The sequence below is a fragment of the Sciurus carolinensis genome, chromosome X, assembly GCF_902686445.1.
Source record: "Sciurus carolinensis chromosome X, mSciCar1.2, whole genome shotgun sequence".
NCBI classification, from domain to species: domain Eukaryota; kingdom Metazoa; phylum Chordata; class Mammalia; order Rodentia; family Sciuridae; genus Sciurus; species Sciurus carolinensis.
Window position 1 is genome coordinate 56,174,985 of NC_062232.1, and position 14,941 is coordinate 56,189,925.

Sequence of the window (14,941 nt, forward strand, 5' to 3'; positions counted from 1 at the left end):
TCCTTGGCTTGAATTTTAATTTGAACTGTTTAGGATATACCATTGCCTCTGAGGAGAATTAACATTCTTCAATTATGGAGGTTTCTCATGCAAAATATCACATATTCTTTCATTGATTCTGATTGGTAATCAGAATACTTTGTTTTCTCTTTTGTAGTTTGCCTTTTATAGCTTTCTTATGTTGGTCGACAGACTTTTTAATTTCGTTGTTGGTATGAATTAGAGGGTTTCCCATTGTATCTTCTAATTATTTCTGCTATATAGGAAGCCCAGAGGTTTTGCATATTTTGTCTGGTATCCAGCCATCTTAATAAAACTTCTCCATAATTAATAGTACTGCTTCAGTGGATTCTTTTGCACATTCTTGGTAGACAGTCCCGTTGCATATTACCATTACGGTCCTCACTTTCCTCTTTCTTATTCCATTGACAGGACTTTGGTGCCATGTGCACTAATAGGGGTCATGTGCCACTTGCTTTTTGAGAGTTTCTGCTTTTAGTGGAAAGGACTCTATGGGTTTGGGGCTAATAGCTGTATGCTGTGGGTTTCTGGTGCCACTCACACCAGTTATCCACTTATTGTCTGTCAGACCCAGAGCAATCCTTCCTTGTCCTGCCTTGTGATGCTTGCTCAAGCTGATCCCTGTTAACCTTTCTCCTATGCCAGCTAACCGAATGTCAGATGTTGTCCAAAGAGCAGTGGAGTGACCTGACAGATCCCAGCAGGAAAGTACTTCCTGTCTAACTGCAGTCTCCCACTTTTGCTGACTCAGTGCAGGAGGTCAGAGGCCAAAACAGACAAGCTCCAGCACCCCTTCAGGCTGTGCTGTCTCCCTACCGTGGCTGCCATCAACATCCTCCCCCATCCTATAGCGGCGGCCTCTTCTCCAGAGAGGTGCAAGACCCCAGCCCCTGGCACCCACTGGCCGGCTGCATGTCCTTTTGGTTGGAGGAGGTCTGATTCTCAGCTTGGAAGGAAGTGTGGACATCCCTACTCCTCTCTTGGCTGCTCTTTCTCAACCTGCAGGAAGGAGCTCCTTTCTTGTACCCCCTATTTCTGGACCCTTAAAATTCCTCTTTCACTCCTTTCAGCAGTGTCTGCTTTCTGCTTAGCAATTCTTTGCATCCAGTGTTCTCCATCCAGAGAGCCAGGATAGTTTCTGCCTCCTGGTTGGACCCTGACACACCTACCGATTATCAACCTAGACATATTGTCGTTTAAACCAAACCTTCCAGGGGTTTCTTGTTCCATTGGGAAGTACGTTTAAAATGCTATCCAAAGACTTTTCATCTTCTGTCAAGTTATCCACATGACTTTTCTCCCACAACAACTTTCTAACTGTAAAGAAGCAGCCTAGGATAAACACAGAAAGCATGGGCAAAGAGAGCAGCGTTAGAAACCTTTGCAAGTGGGAGGGGACAATACAACTTTCTTTAAAGCTGTCCCTGGTAAATCAGTCACTGTACACTCTCATTAATACACTGCAAGTACCATGCATCACTCTCTTCATCACCCCCTAATCCCAGGCCATTGGCCAGGTGGACGGTCTAGTCAGTGAATTGGAGGAGAACTCTGTTCCCTGAAACATTGCCCACCTGCATTGTGAAACTCACTCTCAGTCCTTCTCTGCTGTCCTCGGGACAAACTCACCCTACCTTTCCCAAAGGCAGAGCCAGACCAGTGACGGTGTCTCCGGGGCAAGATATTGGGGAAATCCCACACCAAAATGTTTCCTGTGTCAGAATAGGCACCACCAGAAAATAACCCAGGCCCAGCTCAGTCTGATGCTGGGCACGCTGGGCTGGGGGTGGGGAGATGCAGTCAACCTGTGTTCCTGCTCACCGCATCTCTGGGCAGCCCCTGGGCCTAGGAGACCTAGTCCTCCACTGGCCCACTCACTGCCGGTGCTGGCCTGCTCTAGAAGACCAAAGAAATTGGGTAAAGGGAAAATCGGATAAGCACACTCCCCCAGTCAGAAATTCAAACAAAAGTAAGAACATCTTCAACTGCTCAGCCCCACTAACAATTCGGGACACATATATGAAAACAACAAACAGAACAAGGTTGTACCCCACAGACTGGCCAAAATTATTTAAACAGATTAATGTTAACATGTTAGGAGACTGGAAACAGGTAAGCCACGTTTATTAAAATTTTAAATGTCCTTGCGTTTGCATTCTGTCACTGTGGCAAAACACCTGAGGAAAACGACTTCAAGGAGGAAGATTTATTTTGGCTCGTGACTTCAGAGGTTTCAGCCAATGGTCACTTGGCTCCACTGATTCTGGTCCTGTGGTGAAGGAGAACATCAGAGTGGGGTCGGTGTGGTGGCACAAAGCTGATCACAACTTGGCCACTCTAAAGCAGGGCAAAAGAGAAAGAGCACAGGTCAGGTAGACCCTCTCGGTCACACCCACAGCAGATTTATCCACCGATGAGGTTAAAGCCCTCCTGACGCAATCACTTCCCCCAGAGCCCCACCTCTAGACATTGCTGTCCTGGAGTCCAAGCCTTCAACGCGAGAGCCTGTGGAGGACATTCCAGATCTGAACCATGACAGCCCTTGACGATAAGAATTCATTTGTGGATGTTCACCCTGAGTATGGTTGCAGGAAAAAATACAGGACACCCAGTTCAACTTGAATTTCGGATCAACAGCAAATATTTTCTTGGTGAAGTGTTCCTCGGCCATGTTTGAGACATTACCCTAAGATAAAGCAATCACAAAATTCTAAACAATTACTCAATCTTTATGTGAAACTCAAATTTAACTAGACAGCCTCTATTATGATTTGCTCACTGTGGCAACCCGAATTCTAGAGACCCATCCAAACCCATGCACAAAGAGATGTACATGAGAATTGTTGTGGATATGTTGTTTATGATAACGAACCATAGTGAAAATGATACAAATATTCACATAGCAGAGTGCTTTAAAATCTATGCAGTGACTGAATACCACCAGAATCTAAAATATCAGGGCATCATTATATTTACTGATACTAAAAAATCCACTCTTGGGTCAAATTTTTAGAATTTGATGTGACTTAGTGAAACCTTAAAGCAAAATAAATGATGCATTCATGTAGTAAAAATTCTGTCATGTAAATGTAAAGGTCTAAGAGGATACTCATCAGCCTGTCAAGAGTGATTGCCTTTGGAGCAATGCTTTCAATTTCGGGGATTGGGCATGCACTTCCTATGGAATAGCCATCATTTCAAGGGTGACTCCAACTGCACATGAATTTTAATGTCACCAAATTATATAAATGCCAGGGTCTATCTCTGGGCTTTGTGATCTTTCCTGTTGATGTATTAATCTTGTCTTGAGCCAATACAATGTTGTTCTAATCAGTACATCTTTAACATAAGCATACCTTATATTATGCCAAGTTCCTCTGTGAATTCTGTAAGGGTAGCTCTATGCACACTGTTGTTTTGCCACAAGAAAGTTTAGTTTCAGTTTGGTTGGAGAAGAAGGACCCTCTATCTGCCTCCATTCCCTTGTGACCATATGCTCCACCTGCTGTTCAGTGAAGCTTCCAAATGGCTACGATCCCTGACTTATGGGCTGTCCACAGCTGACGAAATAAAATGGCATATATAAGTCCTACCGGAAAATAAATCTAGTAAATTTAATTATAGCTCTACTAGACTCACCAGTGAAAGGAGATTCTCAGGTTGGAATTTAAAAATAAGAATCAGTGCTGGGGTTGTATTGAGTGGTAGAGTAAACAGTTACATGTGCAAGGTCCTGGGTTCAGTCTCCAGATCCGTGGAAAAAAATCAGGAGTCACAAATGAATTGAGAATTAAAAGTGTGTAAAACAACATAAAATCCATCACAATTTTTTTGCAAGGGGTATACTTTCTTTTTGATCCTTGCAGCACTTACATTTAAAATTACTCACAGTAAAATACGCAAATCCAGATGGTGAGAGTGGGGATGGCTGGTCTTATGAAACATCCACCTGTGCAGCTTTCACACAGATCAGGATAGCCCATGACCTCAATCACCCCCCGATTGTTTCCTGGTGTTCCTTTGTAATCAATATCCACCTCTCCCCTGGAAGCAACCACAGTTTTATCTCTATCACCACAGAACCCTTTTGCCTATTCTGGACCTTTAACTAAGTTGAGCCACTAGATGGATGTGCTCTCTTTTTTCTGGGTTCTGTTTCTCCACATGGTGTTTTTGAGATTCATCCATCTTCTCATGGGAATCTGCAATTTTTTTTCTTATTGCTGAGTGGTATGCCAGCAGATGAATATGTCACTGTTTGTTGAATCTCTGATCAGTGATTGGTGCACCTGACCTGGTCAGCTGTCATTTTGCATGCTCCCTCCCACTTAAAGGTACATATCTATGTGGAAACCCACTATACACCAGTTCTGCCAATCATCTCAAGTAATTCAAAGTTTTTTAAATCACTCGGGAATATTCAACGTGAGGAGAGTCCCTGGAGGAGGGAGGGTTGGGGAATAAGTAAGTGAGAGGACCATCCTGTGAGACTTTTGACCAGTGCTGAAGCAAGTCCTTGTTTCAGTGTGGCACAGAGGCAGACAAAGGGCAGGGTGCAGGTGAGGTGGCTAAGAGTGAGTTTAGGAAGGTGTGACATCAGGTGGGAATTACCTTGGAGTGGGTCACATGTGAGGTATTTCCCACCAGGTCTTCTAATCGCTCAAGTTCCTTTAACATCCGACTGAGAGGAGGTACCTGGTTATAACTTGCAGGCACAGGAAGCCAAACACGGGTGCTTGCTTTTGAATAGGTGCCTGACCTAAGCTCACATGCCTGGGGCTAGACCTGCTAATGTCAATGTCACACTGATTTGGTCCTAAATTGCATGTGGCAAATCCCAAAGGCTTAAACCAGCAGGCTTTGGTGTGGATGATTTTTGGGGCATGTTTCCTGAACTTCGGTTCAGCTATCATGAGGCCAATAAGGGGGCGGTGTGTTCTTTGGTGCCAAATGTAGGCCTGGTGTCGTGTGAGGCCCAGGTGTTCAGCTATAGCTGCAGCCCTGTATATATCAGTCAGCAGAGGGAGGAACCATAAGCAGTATTCTTGCCTCAGGAAGCACAAGATGGTACATTTTAGCCCCAGTGGGAATGGAATTTGTTCTCCTGGGTGGGTATGGGAATTTCTGGTGAGGATCATCACAAAAGTGAGGTTTATGGTGCACAGAGTGGGGCACCGGGGAGGAAAAGGATAAAAGCCAGCAGTCTAGAATGTGGATGCTGTCTGGGCTGTGGCCAACCTTCAAGATATGAGGGTCGGATGGGAGGCAGTCATCATCTCTGATGTGGTGATGGGCTCCCAAAGGCCAGACTGGCTTTGAGCCAGATCCAGGACATGGAGGACATCGGTCAAGGTCAGAAAGTCTATCATCATAACTGTGCTACTGATGATTCAAGGGTGTACTATGAGCCCAGGGACACATAATTTCTTGTTCATCTTGGAACTGTTCAGCCTAAAGTAATGGCCCATGGTGTTGCAGAGGAACAATTGAACACTACAGATAGGGATGATACCATGGGTGCAATATTGCCCTGGTGGCCTAGCATCATGTGGGGGAAACTATGTCCAGATCCAAGACTTCAGCCACAATCAGGCATCGTCAGGCTTGTGACAGAAAAGTTCCACAGAAACGTTTTCAAGGTTGTAGGGGTTGTTCTGGACATTGGGATCTATCTGCTCATAGCAGTGTTCCAGGGCTGTGACAGGCTGCCCAGACTTTAGCTTTGCATGGTGGTGAAGAGGTAGCCTCAGGCACGTTGTTTTAGAATATTGGCTTCAAGGCCCGGCTTGGGATATTCCTTGCCTTCCTTCAAGATCTGCATGGTGATAAGCAATGTTTTGTGTGCCCATACCCCTTTTTCGTGTCAGGAAGAGCCTAAAATTAGCTGATCTTTAAATACACCATGACTGGCCAGAGTTTTAGGGGCTAGTAGTGCCTGCTTTCCAGAAGTGTGGGAAAGTAATGTTGAATATGAAACTGTTCCATCTATGGACAGTAGTTTCCAGTTCATTATCTGCAGTTGGTCCAGGGTGATTATCCATGGATCCAAAAAGCACAGGGGAATGACGTATAGTGGGTAGCTTCAGAGCTGGGAGTCATTGTTGGGCACGTGTGACTTGGAGTCCAAATGTGTTCATATGGCAACTTTTGCCAATGTGGGAAATTCCATGGGGTTCTTTTGGCTTGCACAACATTTTGAGTTTGAATTAACTTGTCATTCTTTGGATCAGGGCATCCACTGACCACTTATAGGGGTAGCGGGTTTAATGGGTCCGAGACCACAATGAAATCAAATAGAATAATGGGCTCAATGGGGTAAGTCAGGGGAGTTGTATGCCCTTTCTTATGTTGCCTGTAATCCCTCTTAGGGGAATGGAGCCCCCGTGTGAATTGGGATGGACCCCTAGGGATTCAAGCTTCCTGAGAGCCTGTATTGATTCACCCACAAAATGTTGAGTATTATGAGGGATGAATGGACTGCCAAGTTTCTATTTGGCCATGTGACCCTGGAGGGTGAAAGGGGTACCAAGTACAACCAAGTGCATATATTTTATGTTGAGCTAGATGTTATTACTGAGAAAATGGGGGGGCAGGGATCTAGAAATGATATTTATTGGGACAGCCACTGGGAAGTCATGGCCCAAGGTTTGCCCCAGGAATGGGTACCTCGTGGGTCATCTAAATGGTCCATTCTTGGATGCACTCTAGATCTGAGAGAGTTTCCCCTGACATGACATGATTGCAGTAGCCCAAATCTAGATGTATCTAACACCTGAGAGTCCATTCTGGGTCTTGGATGATTTGGGATTTGGGAGGTTTTATCATTTGCCTCATGGGAAGTATTTTGCTTAAAGACCTTATTTTGTTCTTGAATGTGGTGGACCATGGAATCCAGGTGGTCTCATGGCTGACCAGTAGATGTGAGCCTTCCAGGTCCTCTTTCACAGTAGCTATTATTCCAATAGGGGAAGTCTTAGTGATACCCTGCTCTTTAACGAATGGTCCTAGGAAATAGGTGCTTTGTATCAGCATCTAAGGGCCATGCTTGGAGCTAGGAAGGACATTCTTTCCTTCCAGATGTGTACTGAAATATTACATCCATTGGAACTAAAAGAATCATGCACGACTCTGTCTTTCCTCTTCAACTGAGGCCCAGCTGCCAAGGATCCTATCATTAAGTACAACATTGAAATGGTGGGCAATCCACAAGCCTATAAAAACTAAATGTAGGAGTGGAAAGCATAGGGTCCTTCTTTGCAGAATGTTGCATTCTCAGAGAGTCCTTTGAAGAGATCTGGTGGGACCCTCAATGGGTTGTCGAGAGAGAGATCTCATGAAATGCAATCTGATAGACCTCAGTATGGGACAAATTTGGCTCAAATTTAGTGTTGAAGAGGCATAATACCGAAACAGACCCCTTTAGTCACTGGGTTTCCTGGAATACTACATTAAAATTTCAATTTTAAATTAAGATCTGGGAGTTAATTTTTCAAGATTTTAAAAATCAACACAAAATAATTGTCCAAATTTATGGGGTACAGAGTAGTACCCCATATATACATTGTATAAGTAGTACCACTTATATACATTGTATGAGGATCAAATTGCACTAAGTAGCAGTTCCATCTCTTAGGCACTTAATATCTCTTTATCTCAGGAAACTTCAAACTTCTTTATAAAGTAGGTAAGAGTGTTGTGAACTGTAGTCACCCTACCATGTGGAAGAACATTAGAACTTATCCCCACATGTGACTCTATTTTGGAACTCATTGTCCACCCGACCCTGTCCCCCTCCATTCTTTGCCCTTGAATCATGGCTTAGTGTGTGATTACTGTGTGTCTTAGTTAATGTAATCCAACAAATTATCAAACTGGAGAAGAAAAACAAAATGATCGTGTCGATCATGCTGCATGAATCGCTGAGAAAATTTAATATTTACATATGAATAAAAACTCTCAACAACCTAAGAATGTAAGGGAACTTTCTCAAACCAATAACTTTTTTTTACAAAAAGTAAAACAAACAAAAAAAGAAACAAAAAAAAACAACTCATGAAATGTAAGAAGTGCTAATTGAAGCTTTGTCAAAATGAAAATCCTTTGCTCTTGGCAGGACCCTGCTAAATCAATTAAAAGTCTGGGAGGAAATATTGGCAAAGCCTGTATTTGATCAAGGATTTGTATCTAAAGAACTCTCAGTATAAGAAAAGAAGCAACCCAATGAGAAATTGAGCACATTATTTGAAGAAACCCTTGACCAAAGAAGATATAAGGATGTCAGGTGAGCAGAGGACATGGTGCTCATTAAGTAAACACTAACTCAAACAGCAGTGAGCTTCTAGGATGCAGAGGAAGTGAAATTATCCTATATTGCTGGTGGGGATGTAAAACGGTACAACCAATTTAGGAAGCAGTCTTCCAGTTTTTTTGTTTTGTTTTGTTTGTTTTTGGGTGGGCAGAGACTCATATGCTGGACCAGCTGGCCTCGAACTCCTGGGATCAGGCGACCCTCTTGTTTCAGCCTCCTGAGTAGATAGAGCTAAACATGCACACCATTGCACCTGACTGAGCAGGGAAGTTTCTTAAAAATTGGGCACACATTACCAACACACAATTCAACCGTTCTGCTCCTAGGCGATTGCCCAAGAAAAATTATGGCAAATCTCTACACAATAAGTGATTTGTGATTGTTCATAGCTGCTTTATTTGTTGTGGTTCATTTTCACATATAGTACAGCCTTATTTCCATCTAATTGTAGTCATTTAATCATCATCCTTCCCTTTGCCCACCCTAATTTTAACAGTAGCCAATCACATAGATTGTACTATTGAGTCCTCCAATCAGGGTGAAGGGCAGTGCTGCATTAGGTACATAAACAGGAAGACTGCCTATCCAGGTGCAGTTGTTAGTCCGGTTCTGTAGCTCGGCCTTCTTTCACAAGTAAATGTTGGCCAAGCTCGAGCACTTTTGATCATGTTTGATTCTAGCAGCACCTTGGTATTTCTAACATTGAAATGACCAAAAAACAGTAAGAACTTATTACTGACATGCCTCCCATTTTCCAACGTGGATATTCTCTTTTGTTTGAACTAGGAATACACCAATTTTGTTTAGAACTACAGGAGGCCTTCTGCTGACGCTTCTCTGGAAAGTCTTCACGCAAACAGGATTTCGACCAGGATTCCACTTGTGAATCCACTTGTGGGACTCAACTCAGTAAAAGTGTGTATGCCTGAGAGCCCCTGTGTCTCACCAACCAGGAGCCAGACCAAGCCACCTGATTCTGTGCAAATGAAACTTGTAAGGGTGCCATCTTATTCATGGCTGGTGGAAAATTCATACTGAAATCAATTCTAATATTCTATTGAATCCCTTCCTCCTTAGTTTCATTTTATTTCCTTAGGAATTGGGTCCCTTAGTTTTATGGTTTAGATATTAGGTGTCCCCCAAAAGCTCACATGTGAGACAATGCAAGAACCTTCAAAGATAAAATGATTGGATCAGGAAAGCCTTAAACTAATCAGGCAATTAATCCCCTAATAGGGATTAACTGAGTGCTAACTGAAGGCAGGTAGGGTGTGGTTGGAGGAGGTGGGCAGTGGGGGCATGCCTTTGTGGTATATATTTTGTATCTAGTGAGTAGAGCGTCTCTCTCTTTCTCTCTCTCTCTCTCTCTCTCTCTCTCTCTCTCTCTCTCTCTCTCTCTCTCTCTCTCTCTCCCTCTCCCTCTGCTTCCTGATCATCTTGTGAGCTGCTTCCCTGTGCCACACTCTTCTGCCATGATGTTCTGCCTCACTTTGAGCCCCAGGAATGGAGGCAGCTGTCTAGGGACTGAGACCTGTGAAACCATGAGCCCCCAGATAAACTTTGCCTCCCCTAAAATTGTTCTCGTCAGGTCTTTTAGTCACAGCAGTTAAAAAGGTACCTTAAACATTTGGGAATTATTGATTAATAATCAGATTTGTGTTCTTCCTCAGTGAATTTATTTTCTGGCCTTCTAACAGCTGTTCTTATGATGAGTCTGTGCTTCTAGAGTCCTTGGTGTCATCTGTCTATAAGATGATCCATCAATGAGGGAGGATAGATATACCCTCAGTAAGTCTGTCCTCCGGCCATGTGTGGTGGTACACACCTGTAATCCCAGCAGCTCAGGAGGCTAAGGCAGGAGATTATAAATTCTAAGCCAGCCTCCGCAACGGTGAAGCACTAAGCAACTCAGTGAGACCCTGTCTCTAAATAAAATACAAAATAGGACTGGGTGTGTCTCTCAGTGGTCCAGTGCCCCTGCGTTCAGTCCCCAGTACAACCCCATCAAAAAAAAAGTCTGTCCTGGGGCTAAGGAGCTCCAAGGGATCCTAAGACCAGTGTCTTTTTCTAAGGACTTTTTTTTTTTAATTGTAAACAAATGGGATACCTGTTGTTTCTCTATTTGTACATGGAGTCAAGGCATACCATTTGTGTAATCATAAATTTACATAGGGTAATGTTGTTTGATTCATTCTGTTATCTATTTCCCTTCCCCCCACCCCTCCCATCCCTCTTTTCCCTCTATACAGTCCTTCCTTCCTCCATTCTTACCACCCTCCTTATCCCTAACCCTAAACCTAACCCTAACCCTAACTCTAACCCCTCCCACCACCCATTATATGTCCTCATCCACTTATCAGCGAGATCATTCGTCCTCTAAGGACTTCTTGAGTCTTGTATCATATCCCTGAACACAGGTTTGTTTAGATTCACTTGCCCAGAATGTGCTAGTTTTGTCTCTCCTGATTGGTGACAACTGGTCTCTCACCAAATTCCACAGTCACTAAATTACAGAAGAAGTATTTATATGGATTAATTGTTCTCATGGGGTCATCTTAATCAAATCTGCCCTTCTTCCAAGACAAATGCCTGTTTTCTTCAGTTTGGTCATCACAATGAGAACATGGGTACTGGTTCCAGACTGACACAGTTTCATGAGGGACAATTTTGAATTGTGCAGCCATTTGAGGAATATTTTGACATAAAATATATTTTTCATTTCAGAGATGAATCAAAACAAGAAGTGAGTAAATCCTCATATGGAGATGGGTTTCCCTGATTTTCTAAAAGGGAGATGATCTTTTGTAATAGAGGAAGCAATCCTTTCCTCATATCTGTCCCTTGGGAGCTTAATCTATATTGTCTTTTTAATTCATAGGCCGTGAGACAATTGTCAAGGTCTGGAGTCTTATAGTGCCACCATTCTCAAGACAGTGTGTTTATCAAAACATTTCTCCATATCTTAACATGTTTTTCTCATTGTGCAGGAACCACTACCAAATGGGTGTAAAACCTGAGAAACTTGAAATGCTTTGCTATTGTCCAAGGAGAAGGGCCATAACAAAAGCCAAGTGTGACCAAAATAAAAATGCTTCATGATACATCTCACAGCATATTGAACCTACATTGATCAAGTAATTTAATGACACTGCCAAGGGTATCTCCAATGCATATCCTACCTGTCAAAGACACCATCTCAGCAAGACTACATAGGTAAGAGATAGAGAGGAACCAAACCCTTGAGGCCCCTTGGAGCACCTGCACAAGGATTTTATACAATCGTTTCCAGCAACAACCTGTAACGATGTTATGATTCTTATTTTTCATTCTTTGGATGGGTGCTCTCTCTTTGCTGGAAAACTAGGGCTTTTAAGGTTTTCTAAAAGACTTTATCTTCTCCAAATTAGGAGAGTCGTAAATATGTACACCTATGTCACCAATAATGGTACCATTATTAAAATAGCAAATGAACACCCATGACTGAAGATTCCACCATCCTTAGTACCTACAGATTTAAGTTTAATAGAGCAAATGGAATCCTCACGTGTAAGGATCAAAGCTCTCAGAAATCCTCAAACTTCCAAGAACCAAGCTATTGCCATTGGCCCTGATGTGATAAGATGCTACACTCAATCTCCGCTAGGAAGCACAAGTTGCTTCCTCCTGAGCTAACATACATTTGGAAATGACTTCCAGCCCTGCATTCAACCACAGGACAGGCTACTGTATCTCAATATCAGACATCATGTGATGCTTCCAGAGGTCTCACCCATTATAGGCTTTGTTTGCAAACCCCTCTTAAACAGCTTCTGCACAGTCTTAGGAAGTGGCACAAGAACATCAAAGAAAAAGAACTCATGGGGTACTTACTGCTCAGAACTAGCACAATAATAAAACAAAGAGGTGTTGAACCTTGGAAACATACTTTCCAATTAGGAAGTCATGCAAAATTTTGCTCTGATGACTGGATGTCCTTTAATGGGGAAACCTCAAACTGAGGATCTTCGAGAATCTCCACGGGAGCTGAAGAGAGAAGTGGACATATTCTGGCTGCCAACGACTGCAGAAGAAGCAATCTACTTTAGAAGTGGCAGCATCTGCCCCAAACTAGGAGACGTGATGAATTTCTTATTTTTCTTCACTCTTTTTCTCTCCATTTATTCTGCTCCCAGTGTTACCTATTCAATTTGGTCACCCTCTACCACACTAATATGTTCTGCCTTCATTCAGCTTATCTTATTTCTGACACAGAAGGAAAAGACAGAAGTCTTTGTACCTTTTTGCCACACTATCACTATCACTCTGAAGTTAATTGATTACTGGATGTATAGCTCCTCTCTTTCCTTAAAAGTCAAAATGTAATAACTGTTTCATGACACAGTTCAGAAGGTAGGTTTCCTTTTACACACCCTCCTTCCCCGCGTAAATGTTCTTCTCCGTAAGCTTCAGTCTTGTAAAACAGACCTAGACTACACATCAACACAATGCTTCTGCTGAGTTCAATATGGTCTTGTCTGCAAAGCCTAGACCTTTGAGATCAGGAATAAGTGGTCTATCCAGAGTCACTGCAGCTGCTTTGTAGGAAATATCAAGTTCCTCTCAAGGAATGTGCCCATATCGAGAAACAAAATATTTGCTCAGTCCCACTGTGGCACGTGATGCTCAGACTCCCAGGGTAGTCTGGACCCCAGTGGGATACTACTTGTATGGACTTCGAGGTTACCCTCATCTGCCTCTGAGTCTGGGGGTTCTCAAAACCGGCAGAGACTATGAGATAGTTATTTCACTGCCTTCCCATGTATTCCTGGGGAAATATCCCAGAAACCCTCACAACAAGGCAAGCACAGGTGCTTGTGAGAATTCCCAAGAGAGACAACTGCCTACCTGTTTTGACACCCTCTACTCACTCTAATTCCCACAGCAGACACAATACAAGGGGAGAACGTGGTCCCAAACACTTCCCTGGCCTCCAGAAGTCACAGATGGCATAATGTCAGCTGTAGAAGCCCCCACACCTCTAACGCCCTGTTGCTGACTTGCTCCATAGTTCCCGTTAGGATGCATCCTCCCTAATACCAGCAGCAACAATCCAACTTTGTTCAACTAAACATATTCCTGGCGACTGTTGGCTGGTGGGCACTGATCTATTGTGAATATCTGTTGGCTTGCCTCCCATTCTCCCCCATGCCCTAGCCTGTGACCTTCTTCAGGGCAGGGAGTGTGGTTTACTTCACCTTTACTCCCCAGTGTAGGTGGTGAGTGAATGCAAGGGGGATAGGTGGGTGGGTGGGTGGATGGATGGATGGAGAAAGGAGAGAGAAAGGAAAACACAGAAGTGAAAGGAAGAAAATAGGAGGGAGAGAGAAACAGTGAGGGAGGGAGGGAGTGAAGAGTAACTCAGGGCTTCCAGCTCTATTCCTTGGCTCCTGTGCACGCTCACTTATTTTGTACATTTTTTCCTGTGGGATCCTGTCACTGGATGCCTGCTGAGACGAGATTTTATTTGAAGGCAGTCTCAAGTCCTCTTGATCCCCCACACTTGCTGTCCACACTTGTTTCTCTAGTCTTCCTCCCTTGTTTGTCTAATGGCTTCTCCCAGCTTTCAGCAGATGCCTTCCAGTCTTTGCCTGGAACCACAGCCTCTTCCCAAAGCTGCAGATCTACGTTTCTGTTTGGACCACGTGGTGGCGCTCAAGCAGAGGGAAACGTGGACTTTCTTTTCCTTTAAGAACTCTCCCATGTTTGTACATGAATGCAGGAGCAGTGTAACTCCCTGTGACGTTCAACCATAGGAATGGGATCCTAATTAGAATAAGGTAGACTCCATGTGTGCCTAATATGTCAACATACACTTTACTGCCTTGTGTATCTTAAAATAACAACAACAACACAAAAGAATTGGAAAACAAGTTCTGGACATTCAAGCCTCATTCCCACTTTTGTCTTCTGCAGTTTTGTCTTACTACACTTCCTGGTTTTGTTCTCCATAGGCAACTGTCATGAGTCACGTACCTCAGAGCAGGAGAGGTTTCTCTACATGGATGGAGGACTCACCATCTGAAAGTAACAACAACCATAAAAACAATAGTAATATACCTGTGGAAAGTTTCCATCTGTGTTAGACCGTTACACATGACCTCATTTACGCTTCGTCCTCTCAACAACTGCAGTAGAATAGGTTTGTTGTCCTTGTCTATGATGGAGGGAACAAACTTAGAAATGTGACAGTTGAGGGCTATCTCAGTGGAAGAGCGCTTGCATAGCATGCACATTGCCCTGCGTTCAATCTGAAAAGAAAAAAAGATAGTAAAAAGAAAGGTGACAGTTGCCCAGATTACACAGATGGTAAGTGGAAACACCAAAATTTGAAACCAAATCTGCTGCTATAGAGCAGGTGTTATTAACTGCTGCATTGAATTAATCTGGGAAACAAAGAATAATGTCTCTGCCCCCAAGTCTACAAACCACATGGGTTATGACCACAAGAGAATCCTCTACTGGAAAACCAGCACTACAGGGCAATAGTGACTTGGGGCAAAAATGGGCAATGATACAAATTTGTCTTCCATTGCTGCAATTGAGACAAAGAGTTAAAGCAAAGACTGCTGTAGA